Below are 13,755 nucleotides of genomic sequence, written 5' to 3'. Positions count from 1 at the left end.
CTAGTGGTGGGACGTCTAGCTTCTTTAATGACGTTCATACAGTCCGGAGGAAGGTTAAGATAACCAAACTCTAGGATTTCAGGAGCCAGATCGCTAGGTTGAGCTGAGCTGGGTCTGGGTGTCTGATCTCTCCATGGTTCTGGGTTAGGAAGCATGGAGATAGGCGTAACTTTTGGTGCGGTACCACAGAAAGTTGCAGCAGTGTACCACGGTTGTCTGGCCCAAGTTGGAGCAACTAGAATGAGAGTGAGGGAATGTTGCTGAAGTTTGTGCACCACTAGTGGAAGCAGTGGGAGAGGTGGAAAAGCGTACGCAAAGTTGCCGGACCAATTCATCCATATTGCATTGCCTTTGGACACAGAGGTTGTGGATACCTGGCGGCGAAGCTTGGGCATTTGGCGTTATCGTGGGTGGCGAAGAAGTCTATTTGAGGTTGTCGTTACATCTGAAAGAACGGGTGAAGAACCTGTGGATGAAGTTCCCAGTCGTGGATCTGTTGTGTCTGTCGGCTCAGCAGATCGGCTATGGTGTTTTGTACCCCTGGAACATGTTGGGCTAAGAGGAAGATGTTCTGAGATATAGCCCATCTCCATATCTTTTTTTTTTAAAACCTTTATTTGTCGCTCATCTCCATATCTGCTGCGCTAACAGAGAGTTGCAGAGTGTGTCCCTCCTTGTTTGTTTATGTAGTACATGGCTGTTATATAGTCCGTGCGGACTAAGACAGCTTTGCCCGATATGTGCTTTTGGAATGCTTTTAGGGCTAGAAAAATGTCTACTAACTCCAGGTGGTTGATGTGGAGTAACTTCTGTTGCGGTGTCCACCTTCCTTGCATGGTGTGCTGCAGTAGGTGGGCTGCCCAGCCAGAGAGCGATGCGTCCGCTGTCATGACTATCTGAGGAACTGGCTCTAGGAACGGTCGCCCTTTGGAAAGGTTTTTGGTGTTCCACCTTTGCAGAGAGCGGTGCGTTCGACAGTCTACCAACACTAGGGGCCAGATGTAGGAGCCCTAATACCGGTCGGAAACGGCCGATTTAGGCAGTTTCCGACCGGTATTAGGGTTTTCAGATGTAGGGCATGCATTTACAGAATCAGTATTGTACCGATTCTGTATTTACCGATTCGGTAAAATTACCGAATCGGTAAATACAGACTCGGTAAAATACTGATTCTGTAAATGCAGATGTAGCTGGCACATGTCAGAGTGCCATAGGGCTTAAAGAATCGGTATTTTACCACCCAATCCAATTGGGTGGTAAAATACCGAATCCAGGTGTGCATGCACATCTGTGCATGCACACCTGTGCCATGTGACACACAGACATGCCCATAGGGCATGTACGTGTGCCACATGGCACACAAGCCTGTAATTGGGGTGCTAGAGGGTGTCAAAGTGACACCCCCTGCACCCTTGCAAGAATAGGTAATTACCGAATCGGTAAATACCGATTCGGTATTCCACATTGATTCCTATGGGCTTCAAGGCCCATAGGAATCAATGGGGGATACCGACTGTATTTACAGAATCGGTAAATACCGAATCTTACAGATTCGGTATTTACCGAATCAGAATTACCTACATTTCCCCCCCTCTAATTTACCACTTCTTAAATACCGAATCGGTATGATTCTATATTTTAGAAGTGGTAAATTAGATTTACCTACATCGGGCCCCAAGTCTGTTAATTGACCCTGAGCCTGGTTCCATTGTTGTGCTAGGCATTCTTGAAGAGGACGCATCTGTAGTCTTGCATAAGGCACTATGAATATGCAGGAGGCCATCATTCCTATGAGTTGCATGAACACTCGAGCTGGAAGAGAGTGTTGTAGTTTAAATTTGGTTAGAAGAGCTTGCATATTTGTTACCCTGGCAGGAGAAGGATAAGCTAGTGCTGTGGAGGTGTTTACTGTGGCACCTAGCTATTGTTGTACGTGGGAGGGTTGCAGGTGGGACTTTGTGTGGTTTACTGTGAACCCCAAGTCATGGAGTAATTGGATGGTGGTGTGAGTGTGTTGTACACACCGACGTATGAGCTGGCTTTTATGAACCAGTCATCGAGATATGGGAAGACGTGAATATGAGGTCTTCTTAAGTGCACTGCGACTACTGCAAGGCACTTCGTAAACACCCTTGGTGCTGTTGTGACTCCGAATGGGAGTACTATGAATTGATAGTGCTGATTGTCTAGTACAAATCTGAGGTACTTTCTGTGAGCTGTGTGAATGGGAATGTGGAAATATGTGTCCTTGAGATCTATAGTGCCAAAGAAGTCGTTTTGTAAAAGGAGAGGAAGAACCTGCTGGAGTGTGACCACACGGAAGTGGTCTGACTGTATGCACAGGTTTAGTGGTCTGAGGTCGAGAATGGGCCTTAGAAATCCATCCTTTTTCGGAATTTGAAAGTACAGGGAGTAAACTCCTTTGTTTTGCTGATGCAATGGAACCGGTTCTATTGCGTTTTTTTGTAAGAGGGATGTTACCTCTTGCCTGAGTAGTATCAAATGTTCCTGTGACATTGGACGCTGTTTGGGTGGTATGTTGGGGGGGGGGGGGGGGGGGGGGGGTAGATGTTAGTTCTAGAAAGTAACCTGCCAATTATTTTTTGCATCCACCTGTCTGATGTGATGTTGGTCCAGACTGGTAGGAATTGTTGTAGTCTTCCCCCAACTGGAGTGGAATGTGTTGGGGGAAGGGGAGGGAAGTCATTGGGCAGGGGTGGAGGCAGAGTGGGAGTTGTTGGTTTTGCCTCTGCCCTTATTGTTGTTACCTCTGTAACCACCTCTTTGGTAGCCCCTATTGTAGGTGGATTATGTAGGGGCTTTGTAAGAAGTAGAGGGACTGTCTGAGGAGTATCCCCTGGTGGTGCCTCTGTAAGATGAGCGGCAAGGAGCGTCTGGGAGCTTGCGACTGCAAGGCTCCCATAGATTTAGCTGTGTCAGTATCTTTTTTCATTTTTTCAAGAGAAACGCCCACATTAGGCCCAAATAAGTGTTGCTCATCAAAGGGTTGGTTGAGGATGGCACTTTGTACTTCAGGTTTAAAACCCGAGATGCGTAACCAAGCATGTCTACGCAGCAGGACAATGGTATTAATTGCCCTTGAAGCAGTATCTGTTGCATCTAGTGCACAACAAATAGAGGTATTTGTGATGTTTTTACCCTCTTGTATAAGCTCATGTGCCCTGTTTCTGTATTTATCTGGAAGGGCTGCATTATTGATTCTAATTCATCATAATGTGCTCTGTGGTATCTTGCCAGTAATGCTTGGGTATTGACAATATGCCAAATGTTTGCGGTCTGTGATGCTGTTCTTTTACCTGATGCGTCAAGGAGCTCAGATTCTTTATCTGGTGGCGGAGTCTCGCCTGATGTCTGTGAATTTGCTCTTTTGCGTGCATTACAGACTACAGTGGAGTCTAATGATGCAGGCCCTTTAATGTAGGCTGGATCTGAAGGGGCAGCCTTATATTTTTTCTCAATTCTGAGGTTGATGATTCGAGCCCTAACTGGGTCTTTAAAGACTTCTGGCGCGTGCTTAATACCACCTTTAAGTATGGGTAAAATCGAAGTGGACATTTGTGAGTTGTCAAACGTATCAAGGAGGAAGTCTTCTTCTACTGGGTCAGTATGTATGTCAACCCCACGGTATTGGGCAGCCCTATGTAATCGTTGATTAAATACCACATTGTCCTCTGGTGGGGAAGGCCTGGAGGGATATATATCCTCTTGTGGGACGTTAAGGACATCTGGGGTGCTATAGTTGTCCCAAGGGTCAGGTGAGCCAGGAGGACTAGAATGATCTGGTGGCTGACTATCTGCACCACCCAGTGTCATAAGAGGTGTCATCCCTGTTATCATCGTCTGCTAACGGAGTAGGAGAAGGTGTAGGGGAGTGATGTGGTACGGGAGGAGGTGGTGAAGGGATATGAGGTGGAGGAGAAGGAGGTGGAGGAGAGGTTGCAATGTCCTTTTTCTTTGGATGAGGAGCAGTAGCAGGCGCGTCCAATGGTCGTTTTTTAGAACTAAGAGTTACTCGACCAGTTTTTGGATCTTCGAAACATGTTCTTTAGCGGTGTCTTTAGCCGATGGAACATTTGACTTTTTCGGCTCCGGTGGTTTTCTCGGATCTGGTGTTTTTTTCGGCTCCGATGGTTTTGTCCGCTCCGAGGGTTTTTCGGCTCCGAAGTGTGGCAGTCGGGTGGCAATTTTTGGCTCGGCTCCGAGTGTGGTTTTGGTGCAGAGGAGCCAGTGCTAGTCTTCGGCGCGGAGTGCTTAGATGTGGAAGCAGCTGGCGTGGAGGAAGACTATGCTTTCTTTTTCGGTGTGCGCTGGCCTTACGGGTAGGCTGACTCGAGCCCGAGTCGCCTAAATGCTTATTAGACGTCTTTGCCGAGCTCAAAGGGAAGCAGTGTCTCGGTGTGCACCCGGGCCCAGGGCGAGGGTGTGACCGTAGCCTTTTTAGAAGGTGTCGAGGAAGGGTCGGGTCGATGTTCTTACTTACGACCCTCTGTGCGGAGTGATGACCTCAACGTCTGAATCTTCGGCCTTGAAGTTACTGTCGACGCCATGTTCCTGCTATTGTTCTGGGACGTCGACGCCCTCTTCGAAGATATCGTCTGGGATCGAAGCTGACGAGTGAGCCATTGTTCTTCGAGCTAGTCGGTCCTGGATCGTCTTCTTGGAGCGGAAAGAGGCACAAGTGGAACAGTCTCTGGCCTCGTGCTCCGGTGAGAGGCAAAGGTTGCACACCTCATATAGATCGGTGTGGGGAAATTTCGTCTCACATCGAGGACACTTTTTAAATGGTGTCCTTTCCATGAGCTGGAAGATGAGTCCTAGGTAGGCCCGAAGGCCTTCATTGACGACCGGAATCGAAGACTTCGGATTTGAAGAGCAGCATCGATTGGAAACGCGTTCGAAACAATACTGTCGATGCTGGTGACGATTGCGCACCGAAGGAAAAATCGGTTCCAACACGGAGCACAGGAAACACATCCGAGCCCGGTGGCGGAAAAAAACAATCTAAGGATGGAGCCGATACCCATGCACACTATTGTCCAAAGGAGGAGACACCTATCCTGTGACTTCCAAACACTTTTCAGGACAAAAACAACTGCAAACATCCGGGCACAACACTAGGTGGCGATCTATGCACAGTGTGTACTCTGCAGCTCATATGCCTCGAACATAGCCTTTTCTTTATATAGCACTCACTCTAGTAGTGACATGCTTCATCATCGGGCTCACCACATTTCCTAAAAGTCGGGTGGGCTCTACCATGTTTCAGGGAGCACTTATGAAAAGGTGTAAGGGGGTGTAACTATAAAGATAAAACTCCTCACTCCTAAAGTAGCCTTTATTAGTGGAGTGGGAGGGAAGAATAAAAACACTATAGTCACACAAATATCAAGGTTACCTCCTAACCAGGACACTGCCTCACCGCGTCTCCGTGGTATTTAAACAAAGCGGTGTGCTTTCCACCATTGAGGGGAGACACGTAGTTTGGAGGACACTTCTATACTTTCCCATGAGGGTAGATCCTTTGTTTTTTTCACAAGAACTTTGCCTGACACCTAAGCAACACTAGGCGTTCTTCTGAAGGGACACCCATTACGTTTAGTGAGTATTAAATAGGGAGGATATGTCCCTTCTTACCTCGTGGTTGAGGACCTCTCTACCCTTCTTGGGCCCTCCTGGGTCCATAATTGTTTGCTACAAACAAACTGAATAGCCTACTTGATTTTTGTGTGATATATGGCCAAAAATAAACAAAGTTTCATATCACATCAGACTGTGGGATCCTATTCTTCTTGACCTAATCACAAAATACCCTAATATTCCACAAACAACCAGCCCTGATCACCAACCCGGAAATCTAATGACCTATTTAAACTTAGCGCATGTCCTAGTAGCCCAATATACTACGTTTTTTCTTAGTCTGAAAGAACACAAGAATGCTGTAAGGGAATAAATGCGCTCTGTAAGAGTACCATAATCAGAAATGTAAGCTACACATCACCCTGTATGAAAACTGGAAGATAATGATTCAATCCTGGGATATCAAACTCCATATCTTCTGATACCCTGAAGTATCTCACAGTTTATCACGTCTATGGATGTTAACTGTACGTAAGTCTAGTATCTCCACTGATTACAACATTACTTGCTCCCCACATCCCATGAAACAGAGGAAATACCTGGCGCCAACTGGAAAGGCGCAGCCCTTCCTTTCTGAAACGGGCTTTAGAATAGCTGTTAAACTGATGGTAAAGCGTTGATGGAAGAGATTCATAGCGAATATGCTACTTACCAGTATGCATCTGTTCTTGGCATGTAGGGCTGCTGACATTCATATCTGTGCATAGATCGCCGCCTAGTGTTGGGTCTGGATGATCGCACATTGTTGTTCTGGAAGAGTCTTCGAAGTATCACGAGATAGTTGGCTCCTCCCCTGGACTACAGTGCGCATGGGCATCGACTCCATCCTCAGATTGTTTTTAGCCATTGTGGCAAAGATGGAGTGAAACTTTGTGAATGATGACCATGCTAGAAGTAATTGTGAGTGCTGCAGGCGCTGGGGAGGAGGGCGGGCAATATGAATTTCAGCAGCCCTACATGCCAAGAACAGACGCATACTGGTAAGTAGCATATTCGGTTCGAGGCATGTGGGCTGCTGAATTCATATCTGTGCATAGATTACATAGCAGTCCTTCCATTAACGGCGGCCGCCTGTGCCAGCTGCAGCAGTTTAGAAAAGTGTTTTTAGAACAGCCTGCCCTACAGCTGCCTGCTGTTTGGAGTGCACATCTACACAGTAGTGTTTTGTAAACGTGTGTGTGGTAGACCATGTGGCTGCTTTACATATGTCTTCCAAAGGAATATTTCCAAGGAAAGCCATGGAGGGGCCCAACTTCCGGGTGGAGTGGGCCCGCGGGGGAATCGTTAGAGTGCGCTTGGCTTTCTGATAGCAGATCTGAATACACTTAACGATCCACCTGGGTATACCAGCCTTGGAAATGGGGTTGCCTTTGTGTTGTGGCGAAAAGGCAACAAAAAGTTGTTTCGTGTTCCGAAAATCTTTGGTCCTATCAATGTAGTACATCAAGGCTCTTTTGACGTCAAGCGTGTGGAGCATTCTCTCTGCAACTGACTCAGGATTTTGGAAGAACACAGGTAGTTCTATAGTCTGGTTGATATGGAACTGTGAAACCACTTTAGGAAGGAACTTAGGGTTAGTGCGAAGCACCACCCTGTTGGAATGAATCTGTATGAATGGCTCTTGGATAGTTAGTGCCTGGAGTTCACTAACTCGTCGTAGCGAGGTAATCGCTATCAGGAAAGCCACTTTCCATGTCAAGAACCGAATCTCGCATGAATGCAGTGGCTCGAAAGGTGGACCCATCAGTCTCATGAGGACCACATTTAGGTTCCATTCGGGAGCTGGTGGGGTCCTTGGAGGAATGACTCGTTTGAGTCCTTCCAGAAAGGCTTTGATGGCAGGCACTCTGAAAAGGGAGAGATGCTGCCTGTTTTGGAGATAAGCCGCCATTGCAGATAAATGTATACGAATGGAAGCATATGCCAGATTACATTTGTATAGATGTAAGAGATAACAAATGATGCTTTGAATAGATGCGTCTAGCGGGTTGATGTTGTAGTCTGCACAATAAATGACAAACCGCTTCCATTTCGCCCCATAGCATGCTCTGGTGGTGGGCTTCCTTGCCTCCCTGATTATGTCCATACAGCCAGGAGGTAAGTTGAGGTAGCCAAACTCTAAGACCTCAGGAGCCAGATCGCCAGGTTGAGCTGTTGCGGATCTGGATGCTGAATGTCACCATGGCTCTGCGTCAAAAGCCTGGGTGTGAGGCGCAGTCTTTGATGCGGTACCATGGATAGTTCCAGAAACGTGGTGTACCATGGTTGGCGTGCCCACGTCGGAGCAACCAGTATGAGAGTCATCGAGTGTTGCTTCAGCTTGCGTGCCACCAGCGGTATTAGAGGTGCTGGGGGAAAAGCGTACGCAAATTTGCCCGACCAGTTCATCCATATCGCATTGCCCTGCGACTGTGGGTGTGGAAACCTGGCGGCAAAGCTTCGGCATTTGGCGTTTCCCTTTGTGGCGAACAGGTCTATCTCTGGATGACCCCACCTTTGGACGTACGGGTGGAGTACTGATGGATGTATCTCCCACTCGTGCATTTGGTGGCTGTACCTGCTGAGCAGGTACGCCATCTGATTGTCCTTGCCCAGGAGGTTTTCCGCCATGAGGAAGATATTCCTTTGAATGGCCCACTTCCACATGCTCTGAGCCAGATGAGACAACTGTGGAGAGTGTGTACCTCCCTGCTTCTGGATGTAGTACATGGCCAAAATGTAAAACACACAACAGAGAAGACCAGGTCTAAAGATGGTGTGTGACTATACCAGTGACTGGCTTTCTTCAAGACCTTAGACATGGAATAGTTACTGCAAATGCACGTGATGTGTTGGGTGAAAATTAACAGTAAATGTACTTGAAAAAGTTACATATCTACCAGGAACTTTGAACGCTCAATTGCCCACTGGAGGGAGAGAAGCATATCTTCTTCCCAGCTTTGTGTGGGTGAAGTACGAGGCCCCGCTCTGTTCGTCGGTCCCACCGATTTCAAACCGCTTGGTTTGAAATCGGGGGCACCGACGGACGGAGCGGGGCCTCGTACTCCCGAGCGGTCGCTGGGTGAGGTGAGGTCTTCACCCACACAAAGCTGGGAAGAAGATATGCGTGCATACGTGCATTTGGTGTAGCTATTCCATGTCTAAGGTCCTGAAGAAAGCCGGGGCAATGCCCCTTTGGCTGAAACATGTAGACCATTCTGCACAGCGCCACAGGGTAGTCTTACTACTCGGCGTGTTTTTAATCTTTGACACATAGTTTTCTGTTTCAATGTTTCTCAGAATCTGGGTAGTCAATTTTAATTGTCACTATTACTTGAGCACTGCACTTTATTCACACTAGTCTAGGATGAACATCATGGCTAGACTACTGACATCCATTTCCGCACCAACACTATATGGTCGGACGTGGTATGGAATGATCAGTAATTCCCACATGACGTAAACTCCACCATAAGGGTGGGCTGATGGGAATTGTTGTAGCTTTTGTTTTCAATAACATTTTGTCTTGAATTGCATTTTGTTCTCAATAGCATTTGCTCACACATGCATCCAACTGTTTCACAGTCACTGGTATAGTCACACACCATCTCTAGAACTGGTCTGCTCTGTTGTGTGTTTTGCATTGTGTCAGCAGGGGAGCGAGCAGACAGGTGGTAAAATATTCCCCTTGACCCTCCACACTTTATGTTTTGTAGTACATGGCCGTCATGTTGTCCGTCCGGATCAACACGACCTTGTTGCACAAATGTACTTTGAATGCTTTCATCGCCATGAAGATAGCCATCAGTTCTAGAACGTTGATGTGCATCTGTTTCTGCTGCGTTGTCCATAGTCCCTGCACAGTGTAGTGGAGTACATGAGCTCCCCAACCCTGGAGAGATGCATCAGTCGTCAGAATGATCTGTGGCACAGCCTCCTGGAACGGTCGTCCCTTGCAAAGGTTTTGTGGATTCCACCAATTCAGAGAATTGTATGCACGACCGGTTACCAACACTAGTTTCTGTCTGTGAGCCTGATTCCACTGACGTGCTAAGCACTCCTGAAGCGGACGCATATGTAGTCTCGCGTGCGGGACTATGAAGATGCAGGAGGCCATCATGCATATCAACTGCATGAACACTCGTGCCTGAAGCGAGTTTTGAGGTCTGAATTTCTGTATCAGCGATTGAATGCTGCTGACCCTCACTGAATTTGGCTGTGCATTGGCTGCCAGAGTGTTTATAGTCGCACCCAGATACTGCCGTATGTGGGCGGGTTGCAGGTGGGACTTGGATTAATTCAGTGAGAATCCCAGATCGTGAAGAAGGTGAATGGTGGGGGACATGTGGGCGGCACACTGCTGGGCCGACTTTGCCTGGATTAGCCAGTCGTCCAGATAAGGGTAGACGTGAATGGACTGTCTCCGTAGGTGTGCCGCAACTGTCGCCAGGCACTTTGTAAACACCCTGGGTGCCGTGGTGACTCCGAAAGGTAGGACCTTGAACTGGTAATGTTGATTTTGGATGGTGAACCTGAGGTATTTTTTGGGTGACGGGTGCAGCGGAATATGAAAATACGCATCCTTCAGATCTAATGTTGCGAGAAAATCTCCCTGACTGAGCAACGGTAGGACTTGCTGCAGTGTTAGCATGTGAAAGTGCTCCGACAGAATGTACTGATTGAGGGGTCTGAGGTCGAGTATGGGTCTGAGGGACCCGTCCTTTTTTGGTATCAAGAAGTACAGTGAGTAAACTCCTGTGCCCCTTTCTTCCACAGGCACAAGCTCGATTGCTCCTTTTTGCAGCATGACGAGTACCTCCTGCTGCAATAAGTGCAAATGCTCTGTGGACATAGGTCGGTGTCTTGGGGGTATGTTGGGTGAAGTGGATGTTAACTCCAGACAATAACCGGACTGTATAAGCTGTGTGACCCACCTGTCTGTGGTGATGGACTTCCAGACTGGCAGGAACTGTTGAAGTCTCCCCCCGACAGGTGTTGTATGGCCGGGGGGCAGTGACAAGGTGTCACTGTTTGTTAGTTGCGGAGGACCTGGAGTTGTTGTTTCCACGACCTCTGCCTTTGGCGCGGTTTCCACGATAACCACCTCTACTTTGTTTGGTGTATGTGGTTTGCGCGCCACCTTTATAGTACTGTGTGTTCTGGGACAGCTGGCCTCTGGAAACACCTCTATTGCTTGAGCGACGAAAAGAACCACCCCTGAACTGCTGCGACTGTAGAGCCCCCATAGACTTTGCAGTCTGTGTCTTTCTTGATTTTCTCCAAGGTGGTGTCCACCTCTGGGCCAAAGAGATGATCAGGGTTTACTGTCTGATTTAAAATAGTGGTCTGTATCTCTGGCTTGAACCCGGAGATTCTGAGCCAGGCATGTCGTCTCAACATTACACTAGTGTTAACAGCCCTGGCCGCCGTGTCTGCTGCGTCCAGTGCACATTTTATATGAGCTTCCCTTCCTGGATGAGCATCTCAGCTGCCTCCTTATATTCATCTGGTAGGTGCTGTTACAGGGTCTCAAGTGTGTCGTAATGGGCCCAGTCATACCTGGCTAAGAGTGCCTGAGTGTTTGAAATGCGCCAGATATTGGCCGGTTGAGCTGCCACCCTTTTCCCTGATGCCTCGAACACCTTAGATTCCTTATCTGGGGGAGGAGCATCACCCGTTGTTTGTGAATTAGCCCTCTTCCGGGTATTAGAAACAACAAGAGAGTCCAACGGCAACTGTCCCATAATGCAAGTAGGGTCAACAGGCGCAGGTTTGTACTTTTTTTCAAAACTGGGGTTTATCACCCTGGCTCTTGTAGGCTCCTTAAATATTTCCCCAGCATGCTTCAAGACACCCTTCAACATAGGCAGAGTCTTGACCGTCCTCTCTGAGGCGGAAAAAGTGTCGAAAAGAAAGTCTACTTCAATGGGGTCAGCATGAAGCTGGACGTCATGATTCTTGGCTGCCCTTTCAATGAGGGCATTAAACGCTGCTGAATCCTCAGTAGGCGACGTTTTCACAGCATACACATGAGTGTCTGGGGCAGTGTGTGGATCACCTGGGTCAGCAGCATCTGCCCAGGATTCATTTGTATCATCTGGATCAGTGTCCACAGGATAGCTGTATTCGTCATTATCACCTTCCCCAGTGTACACATCTGAATAAGTGGGCGAGACATCATGGCCACGTGGAGATACAGGTTCTACAAGAACAGGTGTTGTAGTAGAATCCTTCTTCTTTAGTGGTATTTTATAGGACTCCATTGGCTGTTCCGGGGCGATCTTTCGTTTATAAAGAGAAAGTCTGCCTGTCTCGGCATCGATAAACTGTTCCTGTTGCTCTTCCAACGAGGATTGTCGATGCTTTGCGGCCCGGACCACAGTTGTAGGCTTCGGCACCGCGGACACCTTCTTGGGCACGTCGACGGCCATTTTAGGGACGAAAGCCTTCGGCACCACTTTCGGTGGCAGCGTGAAGTGGATGGGCGGCGACGTCTTTTGTGGTTTATCGGCAGGCTTCGAAGGTGGAGGATCCTTAGGCCCGACAGCCGAAGCCTTGTCCTTGATGCGCTTTAGGGAGTCTGTCACCTTCTTCGAGAAGGAGGCGGACGGCTGCGTCGACTCTATGGAATCCTTCGAGGCACCACCAGGCGTGGACTCGGGGGTTGTACCGCTCTTGGCCTTGTCCGACCGACGCGGAGGTTTGCGAACCTTCTGATCACCAAGTCTTTTGTCGGTGTTGACTGTCTTCGGCGCCGACTTTTTCGTGTCGACTACCTTGACCTTTTCCTTCGGCGTGCTAGACTTAGTCTCTACGCCCTTCAGCGGTCTCTTTGGGTCGATAACGCTCTTCTGCTTCTTCGGTGCCGACAGGTCCGAGGACTTCGAGCCGACCAAAGCAATATGCACTTTCGTTGTCGATGTAGTCACAAGTGCTTTTCGTTGCGTCGATACCGGAGCTTTCACTTTCGGTTTTGATTTCGATGTTTGCGGTTCCACAGACATGTCCGAAGCCGAGCCCGAAGGCGGGGCCGTAGAACTTTTTGGAAGATCTTGGGTAAGGCCTTGTGGCGATCCCTCGACCTGAGCCTTAAGAAGCGTTTCGGCCCCAGTGTCAGTTTGTGGGCATAGCTCCTCGCTCGAGCTATCTTCCATGGCCCCAAAGGCCCCATCGTAGTCTCCTACCTCGTCGACGACGTCGTCTTCCGCATCGAGCATCTCAACATCAGCGTCGTAGCTGGAGTCGACCTCCGACGCGGGATCCGACAGGTTCTCTCGAACCTCCCGCTCTGCTCCTTCATCATCCCCGGCATCGAAGATGTCCACTGGCTCCGGTGCAGTCTGCTGGGCTTCCTTGCGCGCAGCGCGTCGATGCAGAAGCGTCTTCTTGGATCGAAAACGGGAACAAGCCATGCAGCTGGCTTCATCATGATCCAGCGACAGACACTTGTTGCACACCGGGTGGACGTCGATGTGGAGATATTTGGAGTTGCACACGGAACATCTCTTGAACGGGCTCCGTTCCATGATGGGTCGTCGATAAGGCCTCTGGCGTTGACCGGGCCTTCAGCGTCGAAAAGCACGCTGCTCTTTTGGATATCCGACTCGGGAACTGAGCCGGAACATAACTGGGCACCGATCGCAAGACAATACCGACGAAAAAACTAAAGGCCTTTTGGCCTTAAGAAACTTTTATATCGATTCAGACTTGATTGAACCAATATGCATCCGAACCCAATGGCGGAAAAAAACAATCTGAGGATGGAGTCTATGCCCATGCGCACTGTAGTCCAGGGAAGGAGCCACCTATCTCGTGATATTTCGAAGACTCTTCCAGGACAACAATGTGCGATCATCCGGACCCAACACTAGGCGGCGATCTATGCACAGATATGAATTCAGCAACCCACATGCCTCGAACCACAGCTTTTCTTGTCAAATTGCCCTCATCAAATACCTTTGCACATATGATAGTACCACCCCGTGACCTACACTGGCTTCTTCTACAGGAACACATCCCATTAAAAAAGCTATCATCATCTAAGGCTATAAAACACCACGCTATCTTGCAACCAAGATTTCAGGTGGAACCCTGACAACGTACAGCATCTCCACACAG

At 48.6% G+C, this 13,755-nt stretch overlaps 1 protein-coding gene across 2 annotated transcripts in view; it reads right to left on the bottom strand.

Moving 5' to 3' along the window:
- Nucleotides 1–13,755, bottom strand: part of DDX52 (DExD-box helicase 52) — a 142,914-nt gene that overhangs the window by 46,496 nt on the left and 82,663 nt on the right. The gene's annotated exons all lie outside the window — the stretch shown is intronic.

Source organism: Lissotriton vulgaris, chromosome 2_1, assembly GCF_964263255.1.
Source record: "Lissotriton vulgaris chromosome 2_1, aLisVul1.2, whole genome shotgun sequence".
Classification (NCBI taxonomy): Eukaryota; Metazoa; Chordata; class Amphibia; order Caudata; family Salamandridae; genus Lissotriton; species Lissotriton vulgaris.
This window is presented reverse-complemented; position numbering and strand designations above follow the sequence as displayed.